Here is a 23,794-nt window from a genome sequence, read left to right as displayed (position 1 = left end):
AACAAATATAGATTAGGGCAGGCGGCAGAGAATCACAGTCCAATAAACCATCCAGGTCACAAACAGAGTAACAATCCACAAAAGAAACGCTTAGAAATGATCACCAAGGCAAATCAAGACTTTGCAAAGGGTGAGAGATTGTGGTGTGCTTATAAAGAGTTAGTGTAATGACATGCAGGTAGGTGTTTAGTACAATCAGTCCCAGGTATGTTGGCTTATGGGAAATGGAGTCCAAATGAAATAGTCAGTACTTTGGTGAAGGTTCCCTCTGGTGTTGCTCACTTATGACATAACCAGTTAAACTTGAAGCGGCGATGAGGTCTTACAATGTATGGAAAGAGTCTATAAAAGGTTTTAAAAAGGTATTAAATTTAACTCCACAATTCCTGTATATTCCCTAGAGCATTGGTTCCCAACCACATTCCTGGAGGCCCCCCAACACTGCATGTTTTCCATGTCTCTTTAATCAAACACACCTGATTCAGATGATCATAGAGTGACCATCCGTCCCACTTTGCGTTGTACCATACAGCATTTTTCACCCCTTGTCCCGCACGTTGCATATTGAGAAAATGTCCCGCATTTTCATCAGTTTGTCAGTTTTTATTTATCATATTAAGAAAACGTGCATGCGTTCTTTTGCCTTTTAAGAAAGCTTTTAAAATGCGTGAGCACAAATCTCTCGCATTGTCTTTACTCTCACAAAAAACGGACACGCTTTCTTTCCTTTGTGCGCGCTCAGAAACATGAATAAGCGCATATGACAACGGATATAAATCAGTATTTACATAGCATAACAGTGGAAAATGTATCTGTCTCACACGTGTCCCACATTGTCCTGCAAAATCACATCTATGTCCCACAGCAGATCTATTGCCAAGTGGTCACCCTAGATGATCAGCTCATTATTAGAGACTCCAAGACCCAAAAAGTGTGTGTCAGACAAAGGAGAAATGCAAAATGTGCAGTGTTGGGGGGCCTCCAGGAGTAACATTTTTCATCAATTCATTTCTTAAATTATCCTTTGACTATGTTCTGGCCCCCCATCTAGTGGTGAAAAATTTGCCAAACTTACTTGCCGACCCCTGATGTAGACTATCATATATTATATTATAAAACAAAATTACATTCTCATTTTGTGGAATATTTAGATGAAAAGTAGTGAACAGTCTAAATAGGCTATACCTAGCCAACAATGACCTTGCGGTCCACCAGCAGTCTTTGGGTGGCTTTTTGATGTGGTTGGACCACCGTTGGCACACCAACAGCAAGCCGATAGTAGGTCCCGTCAGGGATCTCCCCTGACAGTTTCGTCTGTCCTGTCTTTGTTCAGTGGTTCTTTGTTTGTGTTGTGTTTGAGCACATGGCTTTGTCTTTTTTTGTGTTTGCCATGTGCTCCCCCCATCCTGCCTCCTTGTTACCTGTTGCCATGCCCCCTTGTTTAGTCCTTGTTGGTCTGAGTGTCATCACCTGTCCTGCTCGTTCTTACCTTGTTTGTCTAAGTGTTCTCACCTGCTCCTCGTGTTCTCCTCTCCTTTATATTGTTCTCCCTTTCCCTCATGTTTTGCCAATTTGTTATTCTAACTACTGTGTGTGCGCTTTAGTCTCTGCGTTTGCTAGTTGTCAAACTTTTGTTATACTGATCATTCCCTACCAAGTCATTTGTTTAATACTGTCTTTATCCGTCTTTAGTCTCGTCTTGTCCTGTCCTGTTCAGTCCAGTCCTGCAGGTGGCACTCCTGGTCTGCCTCGCTGTGCAGAGCCGGTGAGCTCACAAGTGTGGAGTGGCTACTTCTCGGGTTCCTGTCTGGTCCCGCTGCTAACCTCCAGCTTCCAGCTTTTGCAGCCTTCTCTGATCACCGGAGGACTGTCGCCTGGCCTCTGTGATCATTCTCACCACCTGCCTGTTTCCTAGTCTCCCCCTGCCAATTGTTCGGACTGTGTTCACTCCCCTCCTTACCATTTCTCATCCTGCCTGTTGTTCAGTTAATAAACCGTCACTTATCATTCTGCATTTGAGTCCTCTCTTGTAGAAATTCTTGACAGAACGAACTGGCCAGAATGCCCAGGATAGACTGGCTCACCAGTGGGGGCTAGCAGCACTTCGCCAACAGGGCTGGGACATTGGAGCATTTACCCAGTTTTTCTGGACAATGTCTAGAGGGCTTGGTTATGACCAAGATCCTCTTCTTACTCCAACTCGGAAGCGAAAGGCCAGAAGGAAGAGGGCTCAGTCTGCTGCATCCATTAATGTCTCTGACACCTTCCCTTATCTCTGACACTTTCCCTATCACCCTAGAGCCAGTCAAGTCTCACCCTATCAAGTCTGTTCCAGTCAAGTTGAAGTACGCTGGGTCTGTTTCAGTCACTGCTGAGTCGACTGAGATCACCGTTATTCTTCCGGAGTCGGCTGAGTTGGCTGCAGATACTACAGAGGACGAGCTCACATCAACCTGTCGAAAGCAAAGAAGAGGAAAGGCCCATGCAGAGCAGACTTTGGTCCCTGTGGTTTGAGAAGATCCTGATCCCAGTGCCAAGAACCCAGAGGTCCTGGAGGACCCGACTCTGGTTCCGAGTCCAGTGGTCCCTGAGGTATGCCATCCAGTGAAATTTTCAAGACCCCTTTCTAATCGTGCCATGCCCTCAGAAACTATTTCTGCCCATTCTGTTATGTGGCCAGAGGCCTCTTTTCAGCCAATGCCTGTTATGGCCAAGGAGGCCTTTACCAAGCCAGCTTCAGAAGATGATGTTCCAGATCCAGTCAAGCCCGTTCCAGTCACTCGGGATCTAGTCAAACCCGCTGTAGTCACTCCAGATCCAGTCAAGCCCATTCCAGTCTACTCCAAGCCAGAGTCTACTTCTGCCACCCCTCACTACAGTCATCTTGGAGCAAGTTGTGTCTACCACAGTCATCACTCAGTCTATGAAGTGTACACCAGGCATTTCTGAGTCTGCCAAGCCAACCTCTTGTTTTCCAGTATCTACTGAGTGCACTCCAGTCGTTCAAGAATCTGTCAAGTCTAATTTCGTCCCTCAGTCTATAAGGTCTGTTCCCTACTTGTCACAATCAGCCGGGTCAATTCCTATCTCCGCTGAGATGACCAGGATCACTGCCTCTCCACCTGTGTTGGCCAGGTCTGCTACAGATACTACAGAAGCGATCAAGCACACAGTTGCAATTTATCGTAGGCGGAAGAGAAGGACCTCTGCTGTGCAGTCTAATTCCCTTTCTGTTTTGCCCATTGAAACTATGCCAATTAGTCCAGTCATGCCCACAGATCACGTACCTCTTTGTCATGTCTCATCCACAGATACTGCCTATCATGTTATGCATTCAGAGACCTGATCATTCCCTACCAAGTCGTTTGTTTAATAATGTCTTTATCCATCTTTAGTCTTGTCTTGTCCTGTCCTGTCCTGTCCTGTTCTGTTCAGTCCAGTCCTGCAGGTGGCACTCCTGGTCTGCCTCGGTGTTAGACCTGTGCAGAGCCGGTGAGCTCACGAGTGTGGAGTGGCTACTTCTCGGGTTCCTGTCTGGCCCCACTGCTAACCTCCAGCTTCCAGCTTTTGCAGCCTTCTCAGATCACCGGAGGACTGTCGCCTGGCCTCTGTGATCATTCTCACCGCTTGCCTGTCTCCTAGTCTCCTCCTGCCTATTGTTAGGACTGTGTTCACTCCTCTCCTCACCATTTCTTGTCCTGCCTGTTGTTCAGTTAATAAACCATCACTTATCATTCTGCATTTGAGTCCTCTCTTATAGAAATCCTTGACAGGTCCAGTATCATGTTTCACTTGATTTAATACATTTATTTTTGCAATAGAGTTCAGAGAAGCCCAACTAGTAAAAGTGTATGTTTATGACAAACCAGGTTAGGATGGCAATAAGTGATTAGCCCACAAAGCAAAACGTGTCCAATCTGAAATAAAAGATATGATGCAAAATCATATCAATATGATCTAAAATGGCTTACTTCCCAGTGCGTGGAGCTAACGCGGCGTGGTGTGTAGAGAACTGGGCTGTGTGTAGAGAACTAAGAGCATAATAGAGATAATGTGGTGATGGTGGAAACCAAATGGAATCACTATTTATGCCTCGATTACGGGATTAAGCTCACCAACTGCATGCACACAGTACTGTTGAGTAGATTTGTTTGGTCATAGCACCCCCAGTGGTGACCTTAGGAAAAGTTGATCAAAGGGCTGTGATTAAATTAAGCTTAATTTATAACTTTGTAACTTTTGCCTAGTTGGTGGCATGGGCTAAATGAATTGGCCTGTTCTCAATGTCAGTAACTGAGTTTGTTCCGATGTGTAGAGGTGCAGCCTCACTTAATGCTTTGCCACTTTGTGGACGATTTTCCTGGCATGTTAAAGACAAATGGCTTAGAGAATAAAAATGATAATTTCTTGTTTACTGTCTGTCTAAATATCAATTTCACTGTGGGAAACACCATGCAAATAAGGAAACCCATTCTGGAACTGAATAAGACTTTAATCATCTCTCTCTCTTTTTCAGTTGTAGGCCAGGCACAAACGAGTGCAGAACCAAGGACAGGTAAATATACACCTCTGAATTAGAACCTGATCTGTATTTTGCACAACCTCTAAAACAGCCTAAAACATTTGTTTAAACTGAACAAACTTGAAGCATTGCAATCAATCTGACATGCCAACATCATCATTAAAGCATAATAATGTTGAGTATTTGTGGGTTCATTATTTCAGCAGAAGCAGTGACATTTAACACAACTATCTCACAGCCAGGAGTCAGAGGTAATGAAGGATGAAACTCCACTATTATTACCACTGTGTTATCTCATCAGAAATACAGACAAACAAGCAAAAATCCTAATGACCTGTTCTTCTTTTTTTATATTATTTTTAATTAATAGCTGTCAGGCTGGTGAATGGACCCAACCTCTGTTCTGGAAGAGTGGAGGTTCTTCACAATGGAATCTGGGGAACAGTGTGTGATGATTCCTGGGATTTAACACATGCAGCAGTGGTGTGTAGAGAACTGGGCTGTGGGAGTGCCATAGAAGCAAAGAGTAGTGCTTATTTTGGACAAGGTTCTGGACAAATATGGTTGGATGATGTCCAGTGCAGTGGGAATGAATCTACACTGAAAAACTGTTCATCACGTGGATGGGGATCACATAACTGTGTGCACGAAGAAGATGCTGGAGTCATTTGTCAAGGTGAGTCAAACACATTAATACAAATTATGTATATCTGTGGTGTAATACAGTATATTCTGACATTAACAATGCAACAGTGTTTCATGTTCTATATATCGTGATCTACTTGAAAGAACCAATGTATTCTTAGGATTGTTTTTTTCTTTTACATTTTCAATGCCACAGTAAAGTTTTCCAATACAGGAATAAGAACAGTTGTAAGAACAGTTTTGTGCATCAAGAGTGCGTAAGAACAGTTTCACACAAAGTGTGGGATCTACCAACTTATACTTACACACATTCCTACATATAAATACAAGCAAAACTCTGAGCATGCTTACCCAGAGAATCTAGTGGTAGAATGGCGATACTACAAAAAAAATGCTGTCCTGTGTTTTTTAATTGTACATACTCAATTAATAATTTCATATTTCAAGCTACACATTCACATAATTGGTGTAAAAAGCTCTAAAAGACAGCTGGGAAGTTGATTTGAAATGTAGCTATATGGTTGATCTCGCTTTGGCAAACCATGCGCTGCGCACAGAAAGCGTTTTCAAACAGTGCAATGACCTGTTTATTGCAAGCACAGAAAGGCTTCTCAGTCAGAACATGTGGAACATGTGGAATTTATCAACAATGATTACTTACTGGTGTGTGTAAGAACCGTGTGTGCAAGTTTGATAAATATAGATTTTTTTGTACTTGCACACATTCAAAATGTCATTAGTAAGACAAAATATAGAACCTTTTCTATGCACTGTTGATAAATGAGGGCCCAGGTGTGGATGGAAGGAATTAAAAGCAAGCAGAGTAAGGCTCTTTCTAAAGCATGCAGTGACATCTGCTGTTAAAAATTAATCTCAGACTTTGTAACTTTTTCTCACAGTTATTGCACCTTTGTGCATTATTTTCTTAGCATGTTAGAGGCAAATGTTTTAGACAATAATAAAAAAAAAAAATCCTGTTTACCATCCATTTAAATATTAGTTTCACTGTGAGAAAGACTATGCAAATGAGGAAACCTGTTCTGGAACTGTAACAGACTTCAATCATCTCTCTTTCAGTTGTAGGCCAGGCACAAACAAGTGCAGCACCATGGACAGGTAAATATACAGCTGTGAATTAAAACTATATCTATTTTTTTCCACAACCAGTGAAACAGGTATTAGGCCCATGTCTAAGGATAAGTTGCACACTAAGAGCATAATAGGGATAATGTGGTGATGGTGGAATCCCAAATGGAATCACTTTACCATTTATGCCTCAATTACGGAATTAAGCTCACCAACTGCATACACACACTACTGTTGAGTAGATTTGTTGGGTCATAGCACCCCCAGTGGTGACCTTAAGAAAAGTTGATCAAAGGTTGTGATTAAATTAAGCTTCCTTTATAACTTTGTAACTTTTCCCTAGTTGGTGGCGTTGGCTAAATGAATTGGCCTGTTCTTAATGTCAGTAGCTGAGTTTGTTCCAGTGTGTAGAGGTGCAGCCTCACTTAATGCTTGGCAACTTTGTGGATGATTTTCCTGGCATGTTAAAGGCAAATGGCTTAGCGAATAAAAATTATAATTTCTTGTTTATCCTCTGTCTGAATATCAATTTCACTGTGGGAAACACCATGCAAATAAGGAAACCTGTTCTGGAACTGAATAAGATTTTAAACATCTCTCTCTCTTTTTCAGTTGTAGGCCAGGCACAAACGAGTGCAGAACCACGGACAGGTAAATATACACCTTCAAATTAGAACCTGATCTGTATTTTGCACAACCTCTAAAACAGCCTAAACCATTTGTTTAAACTGAACAAACTTAAAGCACTGCAATCAATCTGACATGCCAACATCATCATTAAAGCATAATAATGTTGAGTATTTGTGGGTTCATTATTTCAGCAGTAGCAGTGACATTTAACACAACTATCTCACAGCCAGGAGTCAGAGGTAATGAAGGATGAAACTCCACTATTCTTACCACTGTGTTATCTCATCAGAAATACAGACAAACAAGCAAAAATCCTAATGACCTGTTCTTCTTTTTTTATATTATTTTTAATTCATAGCTGTCAGGCTGGTGAATGGATCCAACCTCTGTTCTGGAAGAGTGGAGGTTCTTCACAATGGAATCTGGGGAACAGTGTGTGATGATTCCTGGGATTTAACACACGTAGCAGTGGTGTGTAGAGAACTGGGCTGTGGGAGTGCCATAGAAGCAAAGAGTAGTGCTTATTTTGGACAAGGTTCTGGACAAATATGGTTGGATGATGTTCAGTGCAGTGGGAATGAATCTACACTGAAAAACTGTTCATCGCTTGGATGGGGATCACATAACTGTGTGCACGAAGAAGATGCTGGAGTCATCTGTCAAGGTGAGTCAAACACATTAATACAACTTATGTATATCTCTGGTGTAATACAGTATATTCTGACATTAACAATGCAACAGTGTTTCATGTTCTATATAGTGTGATCTACTTGAAAGAACCAATGTATCCTTAGGAATATTTTACATTTTCAATGCCACAGCAAAGTTTTCCAATACAGGAATAATAACAGTTGTAAGAACAGTTGTGTATGTCATGAGTGTGTAAGAACAGTTTCACGCAAAGTGTGGGATCTACCAACTTATACTTACACACATTTCTACATATAAGTACAAGCAAAACTCTGAGCATGCTTACCCAGAGAATCTAGTGGTCGAATGGCGATACTACAAAAAATGCTGTCCTGTGTTTAATAATTTCCTATTTCAAGCTACAGATTCACATAATTGGTGTGAAAAGCTCTAAAAGACAGCTGGAAGTTCATTTGAAATGTAGCTATATGGCCATGGCAGATCTCACTTTGGCAAATCATGCGCTGCGCACAGAACACGTTTTCAAAGAGTGCAATGATCTGTTTATTGCAAGCACAAAATGGCTTCTCAGTCAGTACTGCTTTCTTTGCTATGACTTCAGTGAGGATGTATACATTCACATGATTTATAAAAGGAGGTGTTGTCACCATATATGGTTAATCTGAGGCGTTTCTGAATGCAAATGACCATGGACATGAACGAACATGGAGCTTAAGAACATGTGGGATTTATCAACAATGATTACTTACTGGTGTGAGTAAAAACTGCGTGTGCAAGTTTGATAAATATAGATTTTTTTTTTTGTACTTGTACACATTCTAAATTTCATTTGTAGGACAAAATATAAAACCTTTTCTACGCACAGTTGATAAACGAGGGCGTACGTGTGTATCTAAGGAATTGAAAGCAAGCAGAGTACGGCTGTTTCTAAAGCATGCAGTGCCATCTACTGTTAACATCTAATCTCAAACTTTGTAATTTTTTCCCACTTTTTCAGTTATTGAATCTTTGTGGATGATTTTCTTAGCATGTTAGAGGCAAATGTTTTAGACAATAAAAAAAAAATCCTGTTTACCATCCGTTTGAATATCAGTTTCACTGTGAGAAAGACCATGCAAATGAGGAAACCCGTTCTGGAACTGTAACAGACTTTAATCGTCTCTCTTTCAGTTGTAGGCCAGGCACAAACGAGTGCAGCACCATGGACAGGTAATTATATAGCTGTGAATTAAAACTATATAAATTTTTTCCACATCCAGTTCAACAGGTATTAGGCCCATGTCTAAGGATTAGTTGCACACTAGGAGCATAATAGGGATAATGTGGTGATGGTGGAATCCCAAATGGAATCACTTTACCATTTATGCCTCGATTACGGGGTTAAGCTCACCAACTGTATGCACACAGTACTGTTGAGTAGATTTGTTTGGTCATAGCACCCCCAGTGGTGACCTTAAGAAAAGTTGATCAAAGGTTGTGATTAAATTAAGCTTAATTTATAATTTTGTAACTTTTCCCTAGTTGGTGGCGTTGGCTAAATGAATTGCCCTGTTCTTAATGTCAGTAACTGAGTTTGTTCCAATGTGTAGAGGTGCAGCCTCACGTATTGCTTGGCAACTTTGTGGACGATTTTCCTGGCATGTTTAAGGCAAATGGCTTAGCGAATAAAAATTATAATTTCTTGTTTACCGTCTGTCTGAATATCCATTTCACTGTGGGAAACACCATGCAAATAAGGAAACCTGTTCTGGAACTGAATAAGATTTTAAACATCTCTCTCTCTCTTTCAGTTGTAGGCCAGGCACAAACGAGTGCAGAACCACGGACAGGTAAATATACACCTTCAAATTAGAACCTGATCTGTATTTTGCACAACCTCTAAAACAGCCTAAAACATTTGTTTAAACTGAACAAACTTAAAGCACTGCAATCAATCTGACATGCCAACATCATTATTAAAGCATAATAATGTTGAGTATTTGTGGGTTCATTATTTCAGCAGTAGCAGTGGCATTTAACACAACTATCTCACAGCCAGGAGTCAGAGGTAATGAAGGATGAAACCACTATTATTACCACTGTGTTATCTCATCAGAAATACAGACAAACAAGCAAGAATCCTAATGACCTGTTCTTCTTTTTTTATATTATTTTTAATTAATAGCTGTCAGGCTGGTGAATGGACCCAACCTCTGTTCTGGAAGAGTGGAGGTTCTTCACAATGGAATCTGGGGAACAGTGTGTGATGATTCCTGGGATTTAACACATGCAGCAGTGGTGTGTAGAGAACTGGGCTGTGGGAGTGCCATAGAAGCAAAGAGTAGTGCTTATTTTGGACAAGGTTCTGGACAAATATGGTTGGATGATGTCCAGTGCAGTGGGAAAGAATCTACACTGAAAAACTGTTCATCACGTGGATGGGGATCACATAACTGTGTGCACGAAGAAGATGCTGGAGTCATCTGTCAAGGTGAGTCAAACACAGTAATACAACTAATGTATATCTGTGGTGTAATACAGTATATTCTGACATTAACAATGCAACAGTGTTTCATGTTCTATATATCGTGATCTACTTGAAAGAACCAATGTATTCTTAGGATTGTTTTTTTCTTTTACATTTTCAATGCCACAGTAAAGTTTTCCAATACAGGAATAAGAACAGTTGTAAGAACAGTTGTGTGCATCAAGAGTGCGTAAGAACAGTTTCACACAAAGTGTGGGATCTACCAACTTATACTTACACACATTCCTACTTATAAATACAAGCAAAACTCTGAGCATGCTTACCCAGAGAATCTAGTGGTAGAATGGCGATACTACAAAAAAAATGCTGTCCTGTGTTTTTTAATTGTACATACTCAATTAATAATTTCATATTTCAAGCTACACATTCACATAATTGGTGTAAAAAGCTCTAAAAGACAGCTGGGAAGTTGATTTGAAATGTAGCTATATGGTTGATCTCGCTTTGGCAAACCATGCGCTGCGCACAGAAAGCGTTTTCAAACAGTGCAATGACCTGTTTATTGCAAGCACAGAATGGCTTCTCAGTCAGAACATGTGGAACATGTGGAATTTATCAACAATGATTACTTACTGGTGTGTGTAAGAACCGTGTGTGCAAGTTTGATAAATATAGATTTTTTTGTACTTGCACACATTCAAAATGTCATTAGTAAGACAAAATATAGAACCTTTTCTATGCACTGTTGATAAATGAGGGCCCAGGTGTGGATGGAAGGAATTAAAAGCAAGCAGAGTAAGGCTCTTTCTAAAGCATGCAGTGACATCTGCTGTTAAAAATTAATCTCAGACTTTGTAACTTTTTCTCACAGTTATTGCACCTTTGTGCATTATTTTCTTAGCATGTTAGAGGCAAATGTTTTAGACAATAATAAAAAAAAAAAATCCTGTTTACCATCCATTTAAATATTAGTTTCACTGTGAGAAAGACTATGCAAATGAGGAAACCTGTTCTGGAACTGTAACAGACTTCAATCATCTCTCTTTCAGTTGTAGGCCAGGCACAAACAAGTGCAGCACCATGGACAGGTAAATATACAGCTGTGAATTAAAACTATATCTATTTTTTTCCACAACCAGTGAAACAGGTATTAGGCCCATGTCTAAGGATACGTTGCACACTAAGAGCATAATAGGGATAATGTGGTGATGGTGGAATCCCAAATGGAATCACTTTACCATTTATGCCTCAATTACGGAATTAAGCTCACCAACTGCATACACACACTACTGTTGAGTAGATTTGTTGGGTCATAGCACCCCCAGTGGTGACCTTAAGAAAAGTTGATCAAAGGTTGTGATTAAATTAAGCTTCCTTTATAACTTTGTAACTTTTCCCTAGTTGGTGGCGTTGGCTAAATTAATTGGCCTGTTCTTAATGTCAGTAGCTGAGTTTGTTCCAGTGTGTAGAGGTGCAGCCTCACTTAATGCTTGGCAACTTTGTGGATGATTTTCCTGGCATGTTAAAGGCAAATGGCTTAGCGAATAAAAATTATAATTTCTTGTTTACCCTCTGTCTGAATATCAATTTCACTGTGGGAAACACCATGCAAATAAGGAAACCTGTTCTGGAACTGAATAAGATTTTAAACATCTCTCTCTCTTTTTCAGTTGTAGGCCAGGCACAAACGAGTGCAGAACCACGGACAGGTAAATATACACCTTCAAATTAGAACCTGATCTGTATTTTGCACAACCTCTAAAACAGCCTTAACCATTTGTTTAAACTGAACAAACTTAAAGCACTGCAATCAATCTGACATGCCAACATCATCATTAAAGCATAATAATGTTGAGTATTTGTGGGTTCATTATTTCAGCAGTAGCAGTGACATTTAACACAACTATCTCACAGCCAGGAGTCAGAGGTAATGAAGGATGAAACTCCACTATTCTTACCACTGTGTTATCTCATCAGAAATACAGACAAACAAGCAAAAATCCTAATGACCTGTTCTTCTTTTTTTATATTATTTTTAATTCATAGCTGTCAGGCTGGTGAATGGATCCAACCTCTGTTCTGGAAGAGTGGAGGTTCTTCACAATGGAATCTGGGGAACAGTGTGTGATGATTCCTGGGATTTAACACACGTAGCAGTGGTGTGTAGAGAACTGGGCTGTGGGAGTGCCATAGAAGCAAAGAGTAGTGCTTATTTTGGACAAGGTTCTGGACAAATATGGTTGGATGATGTTCAGTGCAGTGGGAATGAATCTACACTGAAAAACTGTTCATCGCTTGGATGGGGATCACATAACTGTGTGCACGAAGAAGATGCTGGAGTCATCTGTCAAGGTGAGTCAAACACATTAATACAACTTATGTATATCTCTGGTGTAATACAGTATATTCTGACATTAACAATGCAACAGTGTTTCATGTTCTATATAGTGTGATCTACTTGAAAGAACCAATGTATCCTTAGGAATATTTTACATTTTCAATGCCACAGCAAAGTTTTCCAATACAGGAATAATAACAGTTGTAAGAACAGTTGTGTATGTCATGAGTGTGTAAGAACAGTTTCACGCAAAGTGTGGGATCTACCAACTTATACTTACACACATTTCTACATATAAGTACAAGCAAAACTCTGAGCATGCTTACCCAGAGAATCTAGTGGTCGAATGGCGATACTACAAAAAATGCTGTCCTGTGTTTAATAATTTCCTATTTCAAGCTACAGATTCACATAATTGGTGTGAAAAGCTCTAAAAGACAGCTGGAAGTTCATTTGAAATGTAGCTATATGGTCATGGCAGATCTCACTTTGGCAAACCATGCGCTGCGCACAGAACACGTTTTCAAAGAGTGCAATGATCTGTTTATTGCAAGCACAGAATGGCTTCTCAGTCAGTACTGCTTTCTTTGCTATGACTTCAGTGAGGATGTATACATTCACATGATTTATAAAAGGAGGTGTTGTCACCATATATGGTTAATCTGAGGCGTTTCTGAATGCAAATGACCATGGACATGAACGAACATGGAGCTTAAGAACATGTGGGATTTATCAACAATGATTACTTACTGGTGTGAGTAAAAACTGCGTGTGCAAGTTTGATAAATATAGATTTTTTTTTTGTACTTGTACACATTCTAAATTTCATTTGTAGGACAAAATATAAAACCTTTTCTACGCACAGTTGATAAACGAGGGCGTACGTGTGTATCTAAGGAATTGAAAGCAAGCAGAGTACGGCTGTTTCTAAAGCATGCAGTGCCATCTACTGTTAACATCTAATCTCAAACTTTGTAATTTTTTCCCACTTTTTCAGTTATTGAATCTTTGTGGATGATTTTCTTAGCATGTTAGAGGCAAATGTTTTAGACAATAAAAAAAAAATCCTGTTTACCATCCGTTTGAATATCAGTTTCACTGTGAGAAAGACCATGCAAATGAGGAAACCCGTTCTGGAACTGTAACAGACTTTAATCGTCTCTCTTTCAGTTGTAGGCCAGGCACAAACGAGTGCAGCACCATGGACAGGTAATTATATAGCTGTGAATTAAAACTATATAAATTTTTTTCCACATCCAGTTCAACAGGTATTAGGCCCATGTCTAAGGATTAGTTGCACACTAGGAGCATAATAGGGATAATGTGGTGATGGTGGAATCCCAAATGGAATCACTTTACCATTTATGCCTCGATTACGGGGTTAAGCTCACCAACTGTATGCACACAGTACTGTTGAGTAGATTTGTTTGGTCATAGCACCCCCAGTGGTGACCTTAAGAAAAGTTGATCAAAGGTTGTGATTAAATTAAGCTTAATTTATAATTTTGTAACTTTTTCCTAGTTGGTGGCGTTGGCTAAATGAATTGCCCTGTTCTTAATGTCAGTAACTGAGTTTGTTCCAATGTGTAGAGGTGCAGCCTCACGTATTGCTTGGCAACTTTGTGGACGATTTTCCTGGCATGTTTAAGGCAAATGGCTTAGCGAATAAAAATTATAATTTCTTGTTTACCGTCTGTCTGAATATCAATTTCACTGTGGGAAACACCATGCAAATAAGGAAACCTGTTCTGGAACTGAATAAGATTTTAAACATCTCTCTCTCTCTTTCAGTTGTAGGCCAGGCACAAACGAGTGCAGAACCACGGACAGGTAAATATACACCTTCAAATTAGAACCTGATCTGTATTTTGCACAACCTCTAAAACAGCCTAAAACATTTGTTTAAACTGAACAAACTTAAAGCACTGCAATCAATCTGACATGCCAACATCATTATTAAAGCATAATAATGTTGAGTATTTGTGGGTTCATTATTTCAGCAGTAGCAGTGGCATTTAACACAACTATCTCACAGCCAGGAGTCAGAGGTAATGAAGGATGAAACCACTATTATTACCACTGTGTTATCTCATCAGAAATACAGACAAACAAGCAAGAATCCTAATGACCTGTTCTTCTTTTTTTATATTATTTTTAATTAATAGCTGTCAGGCTGGTGAATGGACCCAACCTCTGTTCTGGAAGAGTGGAGGTTCTTCACAATGGAATCTGGGGAACAGTGTGTGATGATTCCTGGGATTTAACACATGCAGCAGTGGTGTGTAGAGAACTGGGCTGTGGGAGTGCCATAGAAGCAAAGAGTAGTGCTTATTTTGGACAAGGTTCTGGACAAATATGGTTGGATGATGTCCAGTGCAGTGGGAATGAATCTACACTGAAAAACTGTTCATCACGTGGATGGGGATCACATAACTGTGTGCACGAAGAAGATGCTGGAGTCATCTGTCAAGGTGAGTCAAACACATTAATACAACTTATGTATATCTGTGGTGTAATACAGTATATTCTGACATTAACAATGCAACAGTGTTTCATGTTCTATATATCGTGATCTACTTGAAAGAACCAATGTATTCTTAGGATTGTTTTTTTCTTTTACATTTTCAATGCCACAGTAAAGTTTTCCAATACAGGAATAAGAACAGTTGTAAGAACAGTTGTGTGCATCAAGAGTGCGTAAGAACAGTTTCACACAAAGTGTGGGATCTACCAACTTATACTTACACACATTCCTACTTATAAATACAAGCAAAACTCTGAGCATGCTTACCCAGAGAATCAAGTGGTAGAATGGCGATACTACAAAAAAATGCTGTCCTGTGTTTTTTAATTGTACATACTCAATTAATAATTTCATATTTCAAGCTACACATTCACATAATTGGTGTAAAAAGCTCTAAAAGACAGCTGGGAAGTTGATTTGAAATGTAGCTATATGGTTGATCTCGCTTTGGCAAACCATGCGCTGCGCACAGAAAGCCTTTTCAAACAGTGCAATGACCTGTTTATTGCAAGCACAGAATGGCTTCTCAGTCAGAACATGTGGAACATGTGGAATTTATCAACAATGATTACTTACTGGTGTGTGTAAGAACCGTGTGTGCAAGTTTGATAAATATAGATTTTTTTGTACTTGCACACATTCAAAATGTCATTAGTAAGACAAAATATAGAACCTTTTCTATGCACTGTTGATAAATGAGGGCCCAGGTGTGGATGGAAGGAATTAAAAGCAAGCAGAGTAAGGCTCTTTCTAAAGCATGCAGTGACATCTGCTGTTAAAAATTAATCTCAGACTTTGTAAATTTTTCTCACAGTTATTGCACCTTTGTGCATTATTTTCTTAGCATGTTAGAGGCAAATGTTTTAGACAATAATAAAAAAAAAATATCCTGTTTACCATCCATTTAAATATTAGTTTCACTGTGAGAAAGACTATGCAAATGAGGAAACCTGTTCTGGAACTGTAACAGACTTCAATCGTCTCTCTTTCAGTTGTAGGCCAGGCACAAACAAGTGCAGCACCATGGACAGGTAATTATACAGCTGTGAATTAAAACTATGTCTATTTTTTTCCACAACCAGTGAAACGGGTATTAGGCCCATGTCTAAGGATAAGTTGCACACTAAGAGCATAATAGGGATAATGTGGTGATGGTGGAATCCCAAATGGAATCACTTTACCATTTATGCCTCAATTACGGAATTAAGCTCACCAACTGCATACACACACTACTGTTGAGTAGATTTGTTGGGTCATAGCACCCCCAGTGGTGACCTTAAGAAAAGTTGATCAAAGGTTGTGATTAAATTAAGCTTCCTTTATAACTTTGTAACTTTTCCCTAGTTGGTGGCGTTGGCTAAATGAATTGGCCTGTTCTTAATGTCAGTAGCTGAGTTTGTTCCAGTGTGTAGAGGTGCAGCCTCACTTAATGCTTGGCAACTTTGTGGATGATTTTCCTGGCATGTTAAAGGCAAATGGCTTAGCGAATAAAAATTATAATTTCTTGTTTACCGTCTGTCTGAATATCAATTTCACTGTGGGAAACACCATGCAAATAAGGAAACCTGTTCTGGAACTGAATAAGACTTTAATCATCTCTCTCTCTTTTTCAGTTGTAGGCCAGGCACAAACGAGTGCAGAACCACGGACAGGTAAATATACACCTCTGAATTAGAACCTGATCTGTATTTTGCACAACCTCTAAAACAGCCTAAACCATTTGTTTAAACTGAACAAACTTGAAACACTGCAATCAATCTGACATGCCAACATCATCATTAAAGCATAATAATGTCGAGTATTTGTGGGTTCATTATTTCAGCAGTAGCAGTGACATTTAACACGACTATCTCACAGCCAGGAATCAGAGGTAATGAAGGATGAAACTCCACTATTATTACCACTGTGTTATCTCATCAGAAATACAGACAAACAAGCAAAAATCCTCATGACCTGTTCTTCTATTTTTATATAATTTTTGATTAATAGCTGTCAGGCTGGTGAATGGACCCAACCTCTGTTCTGGAAGAGTGGAGGTTCTTCACAATGGAATCTGGGGAACAGTGTGTGATGATTCCTGGCATTTAACACACGCAGCAGTGGTGTGTAGAGAACTGGGCTGTGGGAGTGCCATAGAAGCAAAGAGTAGTGCTTATTTTGGACAAGGTTCTGGACAAATATGGTTGGATGATGTCCAGTGCAGTGGGAATGAATCTACACTGAAAAACTGTTCATCGCTTGGATGGGGATCACATAACTGTGGGCACCATGAAGATGCTGGAGTCATCTGTCAAGGTGAGTCAAACACATTAATACAACTTATGTATAGCTGTGGTGTCATACAGTACATATTCTCATTAGCAAAACATTGTGTCACATTTTACATAAAATGATCTACTTTGAAGAACCAATGTATCATTAGAATATTTTCTTTTTTTGTTATGTTTCTAATGGTACAGCAAAGTTTTCCCATTATATACCACTTATGCCTCAATTACATGGTCAGGTGTACCAGTGGCATGCATGCAGCACTGACAAATAGATTTGTTTGGTCATAACATCCCTAGTGGTGATCTTAGAGAGTTGCTCAAATGAAGTATAACTCAAAGTAAACTTAAAAGAGAGATTACAAACGTAATGAGTAAAATAGGTCTAAGCGAAACAAAATATTCAATTAGTTTCTATAAGCATTTAAAATGTTCCAGCTGCTTCATTCATTCTTTGGTTCTCCTCTTAGCTTTGAGTGACCCCTGTTCTGAGCTCAACTGCACTGAGGATGAATGGTGTGGAGAGAAAAATGGTGTTTATGGCTGTTTCTGTAAAGAGAGCCATCGGAGACCTCACTCAGCTTCTTTTGGTTGGATTCACTGCACAACAACAATTCAAACCTAAATTTTAATTAATCAGTTACATTTTTATTAAAGCTACTTGTTGTTCTTTACTCTTTTTCTGTCAGATGTCTCTGAGGTTTGTGAAAGCAGCTCTGGTTCCATGTCTCTGTCTCGCTGTCTGCTCTTTGAGGCTGGTTTTTCTGCTGACAACTTACACCTCAATGACCCCAACTGCAAAGGAACTGTCTGGAATGGCAGAGTGGAGTTCTATTTTGACAACAATGACCACATTTGTGGTACAAGTCTTGTGGTAAGAGTATAGTGTATGCTATATCTATTTAACACACTCAGGTCTCACACCTCAATTTTGCCAATGAGTGAATAGCACTGAAGAGCAACTATGTAATGAGTATTAAACCTTTTTTTAAATCAAACGTTTTTTTTTCTTCCTCGGTTGGCTGATAAGTTTTGGTCTTAAAAGAGTAGTTTAATGCAAACTGCTCCTAAATATCTTTAAAATTCTTGTGAATAAAATATTGAATTGTTATGTCTGGTCAACAGGCCAATGGCACCCACTTCATTTATGAGAACTTTATTTTCGGAACTCCGAACCAGACTGAAGGTCTCATCAGCAGAAAAAGAATTCTGAAGCTGGATTTCTGCTGTATATACGCCCAAACCCAAACACTTTCTATGAATATGGAAATCAATCCACTAGAGAGGTAGGGCTTCAGTGTTCTGTCTCTGTTTGTGCCAACTTATTTAGCAGAAAAAAGGTTTTATATATAGTAATTAGTAATGTTACCATATATCTCTAAAACAGAGTCATTAAATTGATACAGAATATAGCATTTTTTTCACACATCAACCCTACTGTTATTTCAACAGCATTGTCCACAAGAATCTTCCTGCTGGTCAAGGGAGATATCAGGTCAGGTTGGTTCCATATCAGGATGCTGAGTTCTCCCAGCCCTTCACTGGAAGTGTGAATGTAGAGGTGAACCAGAAGATGTTTGTGGAAATTCGTGTTGAGGGGGTTGACAGCCGTCAGTTTGCCACAGTGATTGACACGTGCTGGGCGACACCTGAAAATGACCCTCATCACTCTGTCCACTGGGACCTCATCAGCAGAGAGTACGCCTTTCCATATGCTTTATTTAGCTAAAAGAGCAAAACTTATTGTTTATTGCAACATTATTTTAATTTCTGGGCTACAGATTTTCAAAAAGCACCACTTTTACACCAACATAAATCCTTTAAAATTATTATTTAAATCATTTTCTGTTTTTGTTGACATCGTTTCTTTATACAAATGTTCAAGGTTTTCTTAATTCTCCACACAGTATTATTGAGATTATTAAAAAAATTGAATTGTTGATTGTCACTACGGATATTCTCAGGTGTCCTAGTCCAAATGATGACACAGTGGAGCTGCTGCAGAATGGAGTCTCCACATCTAGCCGTTTCTCGTTCAGGATGTTTGTCTTCACTACAAACTCCACTAAAGTTTACCTGCACTGTACTGTTCACCTTTGCCTTCTGACAGGAAATCACTGCTCAACTGTGAGTTTAAAACCCCTCTTAAAACAAAACAATGACATTTTTTTTAACGTGGTTACAGTAGTTTTGTGCTTGTGGATTGATTATGTAATTCCCTTTTAAGAAAAGAAATGTTTCTACACACACACACACACACACACACACACACACACACACACACACACACACACACATATATATATATATATATATATATATAGGCCTCACTTCGATGACTGCATACCAGCCATTTTATTTATTGCAATATGCCCTGAAAAAACATGGTTACTTAGATATTTGTTTTGACTGCCCTCTCTATTAATGATAGAAACATGTTTGCATAAATTAATACACCTAGCCTAATTATCCTGTATTTTTCCTCTTTTAGCACTGTGACCCTGGATACCACTGGAGAGAGGGCAGGTCTGCAGAATTCCATGACAGTGCTTCCATTTCCATGGGTCCCCTGATGTTGTCTGAAAGGAACCCAGGTATTTGTTTTTCTCTCTCTCTCTCTCATCTAATTCAGTTGTTTGATGTATTGTTCATGCATATAAAAAATGCTATATGTTTGTTTTGAATCTATTACATAATCCTTTATTATATTTCCTGTTCACAGGTATTTAGGCACCAGAACAACAGAACATATCCATGGCTTCAAGTCTTTGTGGTTCTTTGATTATATTGATTCTCTGCTCAGTGTCCTGATCTTCCTCTAGAGTATTTCACAGTGTGAAGAATACTTATAGTTTTATATATCTCATCTCTTTCTAAATGAAAATTATACTGATGACACACTGCTATAAGCTGTGTCTCTTTATGCCATTACAAATCATGCTATTAAGATCATCTTAAATACTGTCTTTTTAAAATGTTAACATATGTAGTAACCTCTGTTTCCCAAACCATCGTGTAGATTGTTCATTAATAAGTAGAGATGAAGTGTATTGCTATGGGAGCCATTTTGTTTAAAGTTACTGAATAAGGATATTCAGAGATTTAAATTTCTTTTGACATTAAAGGTTGTGGTAGAATCATTAGGAAGAACAAAAACAATAGCTACAGTGTGAACATATTCTATAAATTTACAATGTCTTTTTCTGGGTTACATTATAAATAAACAATGTGCCATGATTTTATGGTTTATGCATGCTCTGCACTAATGTTGCCCCACCAAGATTAGATTTTTTTCCCCCTATTGTGGGTCACGGAGGAAGTAATGCGTGGGGAGAAAGAATGATAACAAAAAAGGAAAGAATAGTTGCAGATTCGTGTCTGCCAGTCCCCATCCAAGCTCCTTTCTCCTCCTCATCCTGATCATCCTCTTCATACTCCTTCTCTTCCACTTTCCCATTCTCTTCCACCACTGCTGCATCAGCAGTGTATCCAAACACAAATACATAATGCAAACAACATGGTTTTCAGAGTAGATTCACAAAATGTAAATTCTGCGTTAAGTTTAACAAGCAATACGAAAAAAAAAACCTGCATAATTTTTACATTGAATATCAGAGCATATATAGGCTACTTCATATATGTGACCCTGGACCACAAAACCAGTCATAAGGTTAAATTTTACAAAACTGAGATGTATATATAATATGAAAGCTCAGTAAATAAGCTTTCTATTGATGTATGGTTTATTAAGATAGGACAATATTTGGCCGAGATACATCTATTTGAAAATCTGGAATCTGAGGGTGCAAAAAAAATCAAAATCCTGAGAAAATCACCTTTAAAGTAGTTCAAATTAGGTTCTTAACAATGCATATTACTAATCAAAAATTACATTTTGATAGGTTTACAGTAGGAATTTTACAAAAAATCTTCATGGAACATGATCTTTACTTAATTTCCTAATGATTTTTGGCATAAAAGAAAAATCAATCATTTTGACCCATACAATGTATTTTTGCCTATTGCTACAAACATACCCCAGCGACTTAAGACTGGTTTTGTGGTCCAGGGTCACATATCATCATTGCAATGGATTAAGAACATCATGTCATTCCAAACCTGTAGAACCTCTTTCATCTTCAGAACACAAATCAATATATTTTTGATGAAATCCAAAAACTCTCTGATCTTCCATAGACAGCAGCTATCACAATTAATTGCTGTCAGGTTGGTGGATGAATCCAACCACTGTTCTGGAAGACTGGAGGTTCTCAACAATGGAATCTGGGCAACAGTGTGGGATGATTACTGGGATTCTACAGATGTGGCAGTTGTGTCTAGAGAACTGGGCTGTGTGAGTGCTATAGAGGCAGCCACTGCTGCTTATTTGCTGGAATTGGCCAATATTTTGGACAGGGTACTGGACAAATATGGTTGTTTGTGATTAATTGCTGTCAAGTTGGTGAATGGATCCATTTTCTGTTTTGGAAATAAATATTACTTAAAGGCAGAAATAAAGAATTGAATGAATTAATAAACTGTTTTCCATTGTCACATACTTTTTCTAGTTAAATATGTGGTTAAGAAATAATTACACAATTTGTCTCTTATGCTTTCACCATCTACACACACCTAGGCAAACCTTGTACTTTAGTGACTACTTTAGAGACACCCCAAGCTGTTGTTGCTAGTTTGAAAGTGTAATGGCCTTACCACCTCGGGATGTGCATTCCTATTTAATTTTTAGTTTTAATTTGGTTTGCCGTAAAATATTACTTAACTTACAATTTCAGAAAGAAGTTATATATTTATTTTTAAAAAGTGTAAACTTTTTTTTTAATAATACAGAATCAACTGAATGCATAAATTACTACACAGCCTAATTATCATGTATTTTTGTTCTCTTTTAGCACTGTAACCCATGAAACTTTTTTGAATGTATTACATATTACTTTATTATAAATATTGTTCTAAGGTACTTGGGCCTGAGAACAACATAATAAATCCACTGCTCCAAGTCTGTGTGGTTCTTTGATTATATTGCTTGTTAACACTTATGTGTTCAGTGTCTTGCAAAACAATGTGTAGTGTAGCTTTTTTTTTGTGTGTGTGTGTGTGTGTGTGTGTGTGTGTGTGTAAGCAAACGTAAAAAAACTGTGATTTGTGAAATGCCTGGTTTGGTATAATAAGCTCCTAAGAGTATACCATTATAGTATATTATAAGAGTATACCATGCAAGTGCAAGGAATGAATTTCTATATTAAACACCAGGCCAATTGCCCCACCTGAAATCAATAGTAGCATAGTTGATTACTCTAGAGTAAAACTGTCAGGGTTTCAATAAGAGAGGACTCAAATGCAGTATGATAAGTGATGGTTATTTTATTGAACAACAGGAAAGACTAGAGATGGTGAGGAGGGGAGTGAACACAGTCCAAACAATAGGCAGGGATGAACTTGAATACAGGCAGCCGGTGATAATGACCACCGAGTCCAGGCGACAGTCCACTAGTGAGCAGATGGCTAGAAGCTGGAAGTTAGCAGCTGGGCCAGACAGGAACCTGAGTGGAAGCCACTCCACACTTGAGATCTCACAGGTTATGCTCACAACTAGCAGAGAGGTGGACCAGGAGCACCGTCTGCAGGACAGAACAGGATAGGACAAGACGAGACTGGACTGGGCTAGAGACGGACAAAGATAGTATTAAACAAATGACTAGGTAGGGAATGACCAAAATAAAAGGTTGACTACAAGCTAACATAGATTAAAGAGCACACACACAGCAGCAGAATAACAAACTGGCAAAACGAGGGAAAGCGAAAACAATATAAAGGTGGTGAGAACGTGAAGAACATGTGAGAGCACTCAGACAAACTAGGTGAGAACGAGCAGGACAGGTGACGACACTCAGCACAACGAGGACTAAACAAGGGGGCGTGGCAACAGGTAACAAGGAGGCCGGATGAGGGGAGCACATGGCAAACACAAACAAAGACAAAGCCATGTGCTTAAACACAACACAAACAATGAAACATTAAACAAAGACAGGACAGACAAGACTGTCAGGGGTGATCCCTGACAAAAACAAGCTGTTTCTTAAAGATTACACTGTTAGTAGTGCATGGTATGGCAAAAATCACTATGGTTGGGAAATGGCTTTCAAAAGACATCTGGGATAAAGTTGTAGAAAGGCACAAGTTAGGAGAAGGCTACAAAATATTTCAAAGGCTTTAGCTATGCCTCAAAGTACTGTTCAAAGCATCATGAACTGGAAAGCATATGGTGCCACCAGCACATTGCCTTCAGGCCAAGTAGAAGACAGAGCCAGAAGGACATTGATAAGAGAAGCCACCAGGAGGCCAGAGGCAACTTCAAAGGACTTACAAGGCATTATGGCTGGAATTGGCCAGTCTGTGCATGTGACAACTCCCAAGCTTTACACACAACAAAAGAAGCCTTTCCTAAAAAAAAAAAAAAAAAATTTAAGTTTTTACACTCAAGTCTCATTTGCACTATTAAAAAACACATTTGGAAGAGTCTAAAACCTTCTAGCAAAAAGTGCTATGGATGATAAGACCAAAATTGACCTTTTTAGACTGAACTCCTAACATTTTATTTTATCAAAAAGCAAACACAGCACACCACCCAGAACACACCATACCT

General features: G+C 38.9%; 1 pseudogene; it reads left to right on the top strand.

Annotated features, from left to right (window-relative positions):
- The first annotated feature begins 4,694 nt into the window (after positions 1–4,694).
- On the top strand, positions 4,695–22,790 carry LOC141332950 (scavenger receptor cysteine-rich domain-containing protein DMBT1-like; annotated as a pseudogene).
- Positions 22,791–23,794: the final 1,004 nt, after the last annotated feature.

This window comes from Garra rufa, chromosome 4 (genome assembly GCF_049309525.1).
Source record: "Garra rufa chromosome 4, GarRuf1.0, whole genome shotgun sequence".
Classification (NCBI taxonomy): Eukaryota; Metazoa; Chordata; class Actinopteri; order Cypriniformes; family Cyprinidae; genus Garra; species Garra rufa.
Note: the sequence above shows the minus strand (reverse complement) of the source record. Positions and strands in the feature narration are given on the sequence as shown.